The following is a 12,281-nucleotide window of genomic DNA, read 5'->3' as shown; positions in this document are numbered from 1 at the left end:
TTAGTATTATTAGCTTAGGTACGTTATTCGGATAGGGAAGGTACGGTATAAGGATCCTTATATAGAAGGAATGACCTAGTAAACTATAATAATACCCTTACACGGAATATTAATTAATTGTATAACTATAAAGGGTTACCTTAAGTACTCTTTAACGAATAAAGAGGTTATTTGGGGTTAAAGAGCTACTAGAGGTCGTTATTTAATTAATAAAGAGGCGTTATTTAATTAAATAATAACGCTTTACGAACCTATACCGAACAGCAACGGCTTACTAAGGGGGGAGGGGGGTAATATTACGGATTAACCCCGTGGAGATAATCCGGTAAACCACCGGATCTTCTAACTAATCATAGTATATTCCTAGTGGGTCGCCACGATATTGGATTTAGATCGTAAGCACCTATAGAGTTTTCCCCTTTTCCTTCTTTTCTCCTTAGCTTTAGATAATTTAATTATTTAGCCTTACTCTATAAATAACTTATAACCAGCCGCTTATATAGGGATATAGTTACGTGGTCGCCTACTACTCTAAACGACTTATAGGAGCCGAGTATAACTACCCTATCTATAATAAGGAGCTATTATCGATTATAAGTTACGTGATAGATTAAAGAGTAAAGCTCCTAAGTTATAGTCGCTTTATAATCCTATCCGATTATAAGGCCCTAGAATACTTTATAATAAAAAAGATACTTAATAAGAGATAAAGCCGATAGGCCAGCCAGCTAGTCTAGTTTAACTTTATACTAAAATACTATAAGGGTGCCGATAACTATATTACCGCCTCTATAGTATAGTGGTGGTATACCTGGCACACGGTTAGAGGACCTGGTCGGTTCGAACCCGGCTAGAGGCGTATATAAAAGAGGGAACCCGTTTCTTTTTTACGCTACTCGGATCCCTATTCTAGGGGGCCCTTATCTGCCTTGGTATATACGATAAGGGTTAAACAGGGGGCCTCTTAGACCCACCTTCCGCCCGCCTTCGCTAGTCGATAATAGGTACCACGGGGGAGTTAGTCGCCTTATCGTGGAAAACAAGAAAACTATACCGCGCTATCCCTAAGCGCGTAAGTAAAATACGCGGCGTCTTTTCCACGATACGGAGGCAGCCTCTTACGGTATTATATAAGCGTTCTGCGTGGGTATATAGCCCGCGTTAGCTCTACCTATAGCTATAGAATAGGGAAGCTTAGGAGCTTTAAACCCTAGGAAGCGTATATATAAGTCGCCTATAAGTGGGCCCGCAGGGTTAGCCCCTAGGGCATATAAAAGTGGGCCCGCAGGGTTAGCCCTAGGGCACATAGAAGGCGCATAAAACCAACCAAGACAATCACGCGCGCGCCGTTAATTAAGTATATAGTCGGCTTTAAAGCCGCTACGGGTAAAACGCCACCGGCTTCTTAGAATAGAAGCCACGAGTTTTAAATATGTATTAAGTTAGTAACGGGACCCCCGCGGTACCCGTATAAGGCAGTAATTCTAGAGGAGGCTGGTATAGGGGTTTTTATCTAAGTCTTATACTATGGTTTTCCCCCCTATGGGTATCTAAGACGGACCGTATAGGCAGAATTCTGACTCCTAGCTACTTAAGGTAGGATAAGGATAGCGGAGTAAGAGATAATAAAAAAATAAAAAAACTATATTACCGATACTCTCTCGCGAAACGAATAAGATAAACTAAAGGACTTCTCCGATAAACAGGAATAGGCATAATATATATAGTTAATCCTAGAGACCTTAATTCCCTTAAAGATCCGCCTCCTTCACGAACACTTATAAGTCTTCGAAGCTAATAATAAGTTATAATAGCTATCGGACACTATAGTAAAAGAAGATAACTAGTATCGCTAAGCTATATAAGCCGTATCTAAGGGCGATCGATAGTTTCCTCCCTTATTAGGTCTCTGGGCCTAGATTACTAAATACGGGTCTACCTTATAAGGACTACTAATATTCTGAGATCCCTTATAGGTGCCGGGAGCTTAAAAAAGGAGTATATTATGAATACGAGTAATCTAATCTATACACGACTCTATAATTAGAGGCTATCTAGGCCGAGATAATATAATTACTCTTATAATAAGACGCTTCTTTTAGCTAGGAATAAATAAAGATATATATAGGTTTATATATAACTACGATATCTGTAACTAAAGCTATAAGTAGAGGAACGCTCGATAAGGACTCTTAAAACCGCTCCTGATTTCTAAATAAATAAGGAGTAACCCATTAATAGACTTTATAACGGATCTGCCTCCCGCTAAAAAGAAAAAGTATAAGTACCTGTAGGCTATAACCGATCGACTTATAAAGGCTATTACCCTTAAAGCGATAGACTCTATAGAAGCGGAAGCGTGCGCTAAACGGTTTCTATGCTATTATTTTCGGTTCCACGATATACCTTATTTAATTATAAGCGATAAAGGTTCTAACTAGATAAGTCGCTTTTAGCGATACTTCTATAAATTAGCTAGAATCGAATAACGATTAAGCACGGGTTATTACTCCTAGACCGATAATACCACCGAATAAGCGAATTAAGAAGTATAGGCGTACCTCTAAGCCTTTATTTACTATGCCTAAGACGATTAGAATAAGTTACTACCCGCCGCCTAACTAGCATTCAATAACCGGGAAAGCTTTACTACTAAGATAAGTACGTTCTTCTTAGCACACGGATACTATATTAAACTAATCCAGATTTATAAAGAACTAAGGAGCGATACCCGGGAGTTTATAGCCTATAACCTACTCCACCGCCTCTAAGAAGCTATAGAGTTCGCCTAAGCCTTAATAGCAGCTATATAGCTATAGCAGGAAGAGTTAGCGAATAAGCGTCGTATCCCTACTAAACGGTTCCGAGAAGGCAACCTTATATAGCTCTTACTCGCGAACTATTATACTCTATAACCGTCGCGTAAATTAAGCTAGCTAGACTAAAAGTATAGGCTTACTAAGGTTATTAACCCGTATATTATAGAACTAGATATCCCTTTAAACGTATACCCGAGGTTCTATATAGACCTCCTAGAATATATAAGCAAAGACCCGCTTCCTAGCTAAGTCCTATATAACCCCTAACCCGGACCGATTTATAACGGTCTAGAAGAAGACGAATAAATAGTAAAGGAAATCCTATACCCTAGGAATAGGAAGGTACGTAAAGGCGTAGTAAAGGAAGCGTTAGGAAAGTAGGAAGGATACGCCTAGATATCCTAGGAACCGACGGAGTCCCTATAAGAATTAAGCGTCCTAGACCGCTATAAAGAGAAGTATAGCCTGATTAAGGTTAATAATAGACTATACGAACGTTATAAAAAGAAGAAGGGTTATAGGAAAGGCGGTAAGGATTAAATAAAGGTTAGAATAACGGTAAAGGGGTCTATATTAATTAAGTCAGGGCGGATAAGCCCCGCCCCTAGCTACCGGGTTTGGGTATTAAGATTAACGTCGCTATAAGTATCCTTGTAACTATTAACGCTTTCCGTGATAATAGGAGATAACGTAAACGCCACGACCTCGGCCTACCTATCCGTCTTCTTTCCCTTAAAGGACTTAACGTCCTTTACCTTAACGGTTATAACCTCTATAATATTCTTAACCACCTATAGGAACCGGTTAAGCCGGCGTAGGTCTTTTACCTCTATAAAAGTAATGATTATACCAGGGACGGGCGTAACGATAATAAAAGGCGCCGCGATAGGTATAGGTCTACCTACCGCGATATAGGAGTCTTTATAAGGGGGGAAGGCGGTAATATATACTAATAAGCGAGGCTTACCGGCTCCCGAGTCGATAAGCGTTAAGATAGCCTTATCCTCCTATAAAGTACTAGAAGCCTTTTTTAAGACCCCGGACGCCTTTTAGAAGGCCGAATAAGCCGCTATAAGCGCCTTTACCGCCTTAGGGCTATAGAAGGGGTTATCGTTAACTACCTTTACCGCCTCTAGGAGTGCTACTAATAGACTAGTTATCCTAGGCGGAGGAGGAATATACTTATAACCGCCTTTTAAGTAGTTATAGTATATAGGATCGGGTATCCTCGCTCCGGGTCCCGACTAGTCGTGGTAGCGCCGCCTATCCTGGCTATTAGTAATTACCTTTACGTAAGCGTAGTAAAAGACCGAACGGGTCCTTTTAGGAGGATATTTTATTCTATAAGCGCGCTTCGCGGGGCTCTTAACTACTATAGAAGCTTTACCCGCGGAACGCTTACCCTTAGCCTTAGCGGCTTAGGCTAACTAAGCGCGGCGGTCTATAGCTAAGGCAGAGGAGTAGTAATCTCCTTATTAGCCAGGGCGGGAGTAGGTGCCTCCTCGCCGGTATTATTATTATTAGGGTACGGTTAGTCCGACTAGGGCACTTAGTTATTCCGACTGGGGCAGTACTAATAACACCTGACGCCAGTCGTCATGACTGCTTTTTGTACCTAGATACTTATAGACACGTATTAAGCGTATCGTCGTTACGATAAATTAAGCGTTACTACGATTAATTAAGTGTATCGGCACTAGGATTAATTAAGTGTCGCATAGGCCGGCCTAAAGCAGGTTCGGAGCGGGTTATTCCGGGCCTGAAAGTAGGAGTGGATCTGCCGCAGGAATAAGGGCAGGAATTTAGCACTACGATCAGAGATTTCTATAGAGTTAATTGAATTAATAGATCGATCGCTTATTTTACGTAATTAAGTTATACGCTGTTTATAATAATTAAGAGTCTTATTGTTACTCGATAACCTTTTAAAGCTATCTACGCCGAGCTGCCTATAGCTATAACCATAACCTCTAATACGACTATCTATATAAGCCACGAAGACTAGGAGCTATAGAAGCGCCTCTATAAAGTCAGGGCCCGTAGTAACGGAGTCTGGGACTTCCTACGCCCTGACGATCTAGCGCCTAGGCCGCTATAAGCCACCCGTCCCGAATTTGCTTCCTACGCCTCCATCGCTAACGCTAACGGTTAACCCTCTAATATATCTAAGCTAACGGCTATAGGTAAGGCCGCCTATACCGAAGACTATTAGCGATATAAAGAAGATCGCAAAGACTATAAGACCTATTAGAAGGGCATTAACGGTATACTTAAGTAGGTGGAAAAGTCTATCGCTATAAAAAGACAGAAGGCCCTAATAAAGGGCACTACTCCGGAAAAGATCTACGTAGCAGTATAAGCCGACGCCGTACCCTACATCGCGACCCGTATAAAGGACTCCTAAAAGAACTACGATCTATATAAGAGTAAGCCGCCCACTAACCCCTAGAAGGTAGGTGCCTGGCTAGACGATTAGCAGGACCGGCTTTAGGACTATTATAATATCGGGATATATAATAAGCCCCGGGAGATTTAGATTAATAACTTCTTTAACGCTATACGACCTGCCCTAGGTAACTAGGTGGATATAAAGGAAGTAACGCTAGACCTTAAAACAGTGTTAGTAATAGCCCTTATCGTGGAAGGGAAGAAGGCGGCGGAATAACTTAACGTACCGCCTACTCGAAGCCATAGAACTATAGCCTTCCCGGCTTTAAATCTAGGCGATAATAATAACGGACTATAATAGGCCGGGAGGGCTAACCGGAGCGGTAACCGGACCGGAGCCTAGCAGAGCCGTAGTGCCTACCCTAAAAGTAAGTTAATTAACCGTATAAGCTCTAAGCGCCGGTAATCACTCTTTTATAAGGATAAGTACCCCGCGTGCTACCGGCGCGGCTATAATCTATAGGGCTGCTAGATACTATTCCTAGAGTTAGCGCCGGAGGGCTTTTAAGCTAACGACCCTATTAGGAGGCTTATAGAGAAGTCCCTTAGGATAGACCGGGATCTATAGAGCGCTATAAAGAAGATTAGGTCCCGGAATAAAAAGAAAAGGACCGCCGCCACCGCCGCCACCGAATATGAAGTAACGGATAATAATAACGAAGGCGGCAGCGGCGGCGGTAACGGCGATAATAATAACAAAGTCTTCGAGGAGGCGTGACTACGTATAGCTATAAAAGCCGTCGGTAATAATAACAAAGTCTTCTTTAAAAGGACCGCGAAGTAAGAAAAGCTTATAGGAGCTATATAAGGTAAGGCGCTAAACACCGTCCATGGCGATCCATACCGGCTAGAAGCTCCGGCGGCCGCCCTCTTAGTAGCTATATATCTATTACGTTAGTCCGCTATATTAGACTTAGGTACTATATCCCACGTTTTCTAAAATAGAAGCAGATTTACGGATTATAGACCGGCCCGTCCCGATAACGTTATAATCGCCGGCACTATAACGGTACTGATTTAAGGATATAGAGATATTATTATTATAATAGAAGGAACAGCTAGCCCGATAAAGTTCCGGTTAAAAGACGTAGCCCACTACGAAGATTTTATCTATAACCTAGTCTTTACTAAGAAGATATAGTAGAATGGTTATTAGTAGGATTAAAAGCCACTAAACGATTATATACGCCGCTATAACCGATTAATTCTTTATAAGCTAAGTGTCCACTACGATTAAACTGTTATAAAGCTCTTTCTAGTCACTAACGCTCTAGCTACTCTTCTAGCGACGAATCTACTAATCCGAAAACCGATTAAAAGGGCAGCTAGCTAAGCCGACGGCAATCTATAGCATTTCCGGTTAGGGCACGCCAGCCCTAATATAATAAAATAACTAAAAGAGCAGTTATAGGGCGTTAAACTAAAGGGACTAGGAATAGTGGAGTGCGACGCCTACGCCTAATCGAAGATAAGCCGCTAAATTAGCTAGCGGACCCGAATAGCTCTAAGCTACGCCGGTAAGAGGTAGGCGATCGATTTCACGGATTTCCTACTAACCGCTAACGGATACGTGCGGATTATATTCTTCACGGATCGATATAGCGGATTCGTGGCCTGCTACGTCATAACGTTAAAAGGGGCCTCCGATATCTATATAGTTATAAACTAATAGATACGATAGGTTTAGAGTTAATTTAACCGGCAGGTACGGGTCTTTAAGTGTGATAACAAACTGATATAATCGCTCGAAATATAGGGCGTAGCCAAGGGTTTTGGTATCTAATTAGAGTCCTCTTTAGTAAAGACCCCCGTATAGAACGGTGGTGCCGAAAGATCTAGGGCTATTATCGTGGAGAAGGCACGAGCTATACGAATATACTCCTAATTACCCGATTTCCTATAGGTTAAAGTCGTTCCTATTACCGCTTATATATAAAACAGAACGCCTAAATAACGCCTTAGCTAAAAGACCCCGTTCAAAGTCATCTATTAGCGCAAGCCATAGCTAGGGCACCTTCAGGCCTTTAGTTATAAAGCTTTTCCTATAGCCAGAGCAGCTCTAACGAGGTCTAGAAGGCTTTAAAACCGGCTAGCGCCGCGGGCCTATATCGGCTACCTCGTAGGCTACGATTTAACCAATATATACCGTATCTAGGTTCCTAGCCTTCAAAGGAACGGGATTATCCGTACACGTAACGTTATCTTTAACGAATAAGAGTATTTTAACGGTAGACTCAAAGCCCTAAAGGACGATTTACGTTAATTAACGGAAGAGTAGCTAGCGGATATCGTTAATCAGATCTGCCTACTAGAGTTATATATAATTAAGCAAGGCGAGCCGTAGGAGGTAGCCGATATATTTATAATAGTATACTTTAAGCCTATTCTCTAGTCGGGTAGCGAGGTTAAGAAACCTCTCCTAAGGGCTACGCCTACCGGCCTCGAGGCTCGGGGGGTAGAACCGTTTATAGAGCCTAAGAGGCCGGAACGGTAGGAGGAGCTTATAGAGCCTGCGAGGCCGGAGCTAGAAAAAGACTCTTCTTCTATAGCCGCGATTAATTACTAACGCCTAGATAATAGTCACCTTCTAACTCCACCAGAAACCCCTCCTTAGGCAGGGCTTACGGCGGCTGCTTTCACGGGCTATATACCTATAGAGTAGGGGGGAGCCAAATTTCGAAGCTATAGCAGTAACCGAGTCTAGATCTTTGCTTTTAACGCAGGAAGATATACCCTATTAGTCCGCAATTTAAATAGTAAGCCGCTAATAAAGTTAAAAATCAAAAAGGCACTTGAAAGACCCCGTAAGATACACCGTAAGTAACTGCCGGCCCCTCTAAAGAATTAATAAGACCTTAAAAACCACTTATACGAAATCCTATTCTAATAAGCCTAAAGGGATTACCTAAAGAGTTATAAAGAGATAGGCTTATGGATTATAGTGCCGAAAGATAGGGCGAAGGGGTTTTAAGTGCTAGGCTATATATAGGTGATAACCTATAAGTTTAATAAGCACGGTTTTCTATACAAGTATAAGGCTAGACTAGTGGTCCGTGGAGATTAATAGTATCAGGACTCGTTAGAAGATATATATACGGCCACTCTCGCCGGTTAGTCTTTTAGATCGTTAATAGCGATCGCCGCTTACTTCGACCTATCCTTAATATAGTATAATATCGTTAACGCCTTTATACACGCCCCTCTGCTCCACGATATATATATACGGTTCCTGCCCGGACCGCGGTACCGGGTTAATTACTATTACTAAAGAAGGCGTTATACGGGCTACGGGAGTCTCTATTACTATAGCAAAAGTATATTATAGAAGTGCTAAAAAGACACGGGTTTAAGATAGTGCCGTAAGAGCCTTGCTGTTTTATACGCCGTGGGCTGATCCTGTTCTTCTATATGGATGATATCCGGCTTTAAGGAAGACTTAAGGGAAGAGATAGAATAAGCTATCGTAAGCTTATAAGAGCACTACGCCCTATAAGGCGGGCAGCCACTATAGTGGTTCCTAGGGATTAAGGTTATACGGAACCGTCCCTTAAGGAGGATATAGCTATTATAACGCGATTATATCGTGAAGGTAGGATATCTGTTATTAACAGTATCTAACTATAAACCCATAAGCCCTATAAAGCCGGTAGAGCTGCTGCCGTACGCTAGGAAGTCTACTACTATTAAAAGCTATTAACAAAAGATAGGATCCATGCTATACGCCGTAGTAATTACACGACTAGATATCGCCTTTATAGTATCTCGACTCTACAGATTTAACGTAAATCCGAGCCGTTAGTATTATAAAGTAGCTGACTATTTAATCCGATATCTATTAGCCACGTAAACCTACGCCTTAGAATTAGGTAGTGGCGACTCTATTAAGGTGTTTAGCGACGCGTCCTTTACGGATAATTTAATTAATCGAAAGAGCAGCTAGGCGTTTATAATACGTCTGTTTAGAGGTATAGTAGCCTGGCGAGCTAATAAGTAAGTAACGGTAACGACGTTAATAATAGAGGCAGAGCTGCTCTTACTGGTATAAGGTGCGAAGGAAGGGATATTCACGAAGAGGCTATTAGAGGCGATAGGTATAATATTCGACGATCTATAATTAAAGATACGATACGATAATAGCTAAACGATACGCCTATTAACGGCGGAGATCGCTTAATTAAATACGCGATTACGGTACGTGGATATATATAACTATTAGTTACAAGAGGCGTAATAGTATAGAAGGATTAAAGTTAGCTACGTTATAAGCGCTGATATAATAGCCGATGGATTAATAAAGGCCCTGTCTAGGGAAAAGTTTATAAGCTTTAGAAAATAGGTAGGAGTGATGGATATACAGGGACGCCTTTATATAAATAAGCTAGAGGAGATCTTACCGGAATATCTAGAAGAGCTAGAAGAGAAATTTAATAGGAGCTATGTGGACGTTATAGAAGGGGATATATCGATAGAAGACGCCTATAAATAACGTTAACTAAGTAACTGTTATATAGTTATTTAGTTAGGGGGGTGTGTCGTATAGGCTGGCCTAAAGTAGGTTCGGAGCGGGTTATTCCGGGCCCGAAAGTGGGAGTGGATCTGCCGCAGGAATAAGGGCAGGAATTTAGCACTACGATCAGAGATTTCTACAGAGTCAATTGAATCAACAGATCGATCGCTTATTTTACGTAATTGAGTTATACGCTGTTTGCAATATTAAGTGTATCGTCAGCAGGGTTAGGAATTAGTTTAGTTTAGTTCAGTATAGGGTAATACTAATACTAACTAGTATAGTACAGGGTGATACTAAAACTAACTAGTTTAGTATAGGGTAGTACTAATACTATACTAAAATTTCTTAGTATACTAATACTAATACTAAAATACTAAAATAATTATAAATAAAAAATTAATATATTTAAACTATATATATTATAGTATATATAGTTTTTAATATAGTATATATATATATTTACTCCTCGTTATCCTCGATATCTTCCTCCTTATATAATAGTTCTAATTCTTTTAAATCTTTAATTTTCCAGTTTTTTAGTGATATAATCTCTTTAACCGTATTTAGATAAAGATTAATACAGTTTTTAAAGATAATATTACTAGTAACTAAGAAGATCCGTTTAATAGAAGCTGAAGTAGCCGGTATAGCTAGATATCGACGAGCTAAAATTAATAAAATCGGGTATTTAAAGGCGTTATTCTTTTAGAATAGTAAAGGATTAATCTAATATATAAGTTAGTAGATATTATATACGTTATTAAAAAGGGTATATTATAACTTATAGTCTGCGGTAAAGGCGGCTCTTAAAAATAGATAATATACTTAGGTAATATAGTATTATCCTGAATATAAAAGTCGTTATTAGAATCAGAGTTATAAGATCTTTCTAATAAAGTATCTTCGTGAATTAAGATCTTAGATTTATTTTTAACTCTAATAAGCGTTAGTAAATTATATCTTTGCCTTTATAATATAGTGGTGGTATACCTAGTATACGGTTAGAGGACCGGGTCGGTTTAAATCCGGCTAGAGGCGTACGTAAAAAAGGAACCCCTTTTCCTTTTTTACACTACTCGGATCCTATTCTAGGGGGCCCTTATCTGCCTTAGTATATACGATAAGGGTTAAATAGGGGGCCCGTTAGACCCACCTTCTACCCGGCTTCGCCAGTTATTAACAGGTACCACGGGGGAGTTAGTCGCCTTACCGTGGAAAAACGAGAAGACGGTATCGCGTTATCCCCGAGCGCGTAAGTAAAATACGCGGCGTCTTTTCCACGATACGGAGGCAGCCTCTTACGCTATTACGTAAGCGTTTTACGCGGGTATATAGCCCGCGTTAGCTCCACCTATAGCTATAGAATAGAGAAGCTTAGGGAGCTTTAAACCCTAGGAAGCGTATATATAAGTCGCCCGTAGTATAGGCCCGCAGGGGTTAGCCCTAGGGCTTATAGGAAGGCGTATAAAAATAAACAGAGGTAATTAAAACGCGCGCGCCGTTAATTAAGTATATAGTCGGCTTTAAAGCCGCTACGGGTAAAACGCCACCGGCTTCCTAGAATAAAAGCCACGAGTTTCGGATATATATTAAGTTAGTAACGGGGCCCCCGCGGTACCCGTATAAGGCAGTAATCCTAGAGGAGGAGGGTATAGGGGTTTTTATCTAAGTCTTATACTAGTTCCCTAAGTCTTATACTACGGTTTTCCCCCTTATAGGTAACTAAGAAGGACCGTATAGTCAGAATTCTGGCTCCTAGTATATATATAGGATAGCGGAGTAAGAACTAATAAAAAAAAATTATATCTTTAGTATATAATAGTAATAATAATAATAATATACTTACTTATTATATTCTTATATTAGTAGTTCTTTTACTTCTTATTCGATATCTGAAAAGAAGTATAGTAGTTGATTAGGCTAAAAATAATATAGCTTTAAACGTGGATCGAGGATAATACTAAGTATATATACTATATACTTAGTAATATTATTATAGTCGAGGTTTCGAGGAAAGTATTTATCTAATTTAGCTATATTAGTAGCTAAAGCAGTTATAAAGGTCGAATAGTAGTTATTCTACGTTATAATTAGTATATATAATATTTAAAATATAATAGAGAACTACTTACTAGGGCTGGGTTTATATCCTGAAAGCGTTAATACTTAGTAATTAGTGCCTTAAGCTTATTATATACCGAATAAATATATAAAAGCCCTTTATTAATATTTATATAAAACTCGCTTTATAAGCGAATTATTGGCTTTAAAAAGATAGTAAATATATCTTTTAACTCGTTTAAAGCCGTCTATTCCGGATTAGTAATAAAGAGCTTTTTAAACTCTTTATTACTTATATTCCGAAAGATATATAAAAGAACTTCTCTAAGTTTAATAGTGGTTAATATTATATAGTAGGTAAAGTTCCACCTTATAGGTGTATCTATATATAATTAGTATAATTATAATAATAATAATAATTTAGTTAAATATATTACTTACCT

At 39.7% G+C, this 12,281-nt stretch overlaps 1 non-coding gene across 1 annotated transcript; it reads left to right on the top strand.

Annotated features, from left to right (window-relative positions):
- The first annotated feature begins 785 nt into the window (after positions 1-785).
- On the top strand, positions 786-859 carry ACRALDRAFT_t167. The gene has a single exon. It is a non-coding gene; the product is annotated as a tRNA-Val (tRNA).
- The last annotated feature ends 11,422 nt before the right edge of the window (positions 860-12,281 follow it).

Source organism: Sodiomyces alcalophilus, assembly GCF_042370955.1.
Source record: "Sodiomyces alcalophilus JCM 7366 unplaced genomic scaffold ACRALscaffold_4, whole genome shotgun sequence".
Lineage (NCBI taxonomy): Eukaryota > Fungi > Ascomycota > Sordariomycetes > Glomerellales > Plectosphaerellaceae > Sodiomyces > Sodiomyces alcalophilus.
Note: the sequence above shows the minus strand (reverse complement) of the source record. Positions and strands in the feature narration are given on the sequence as shown.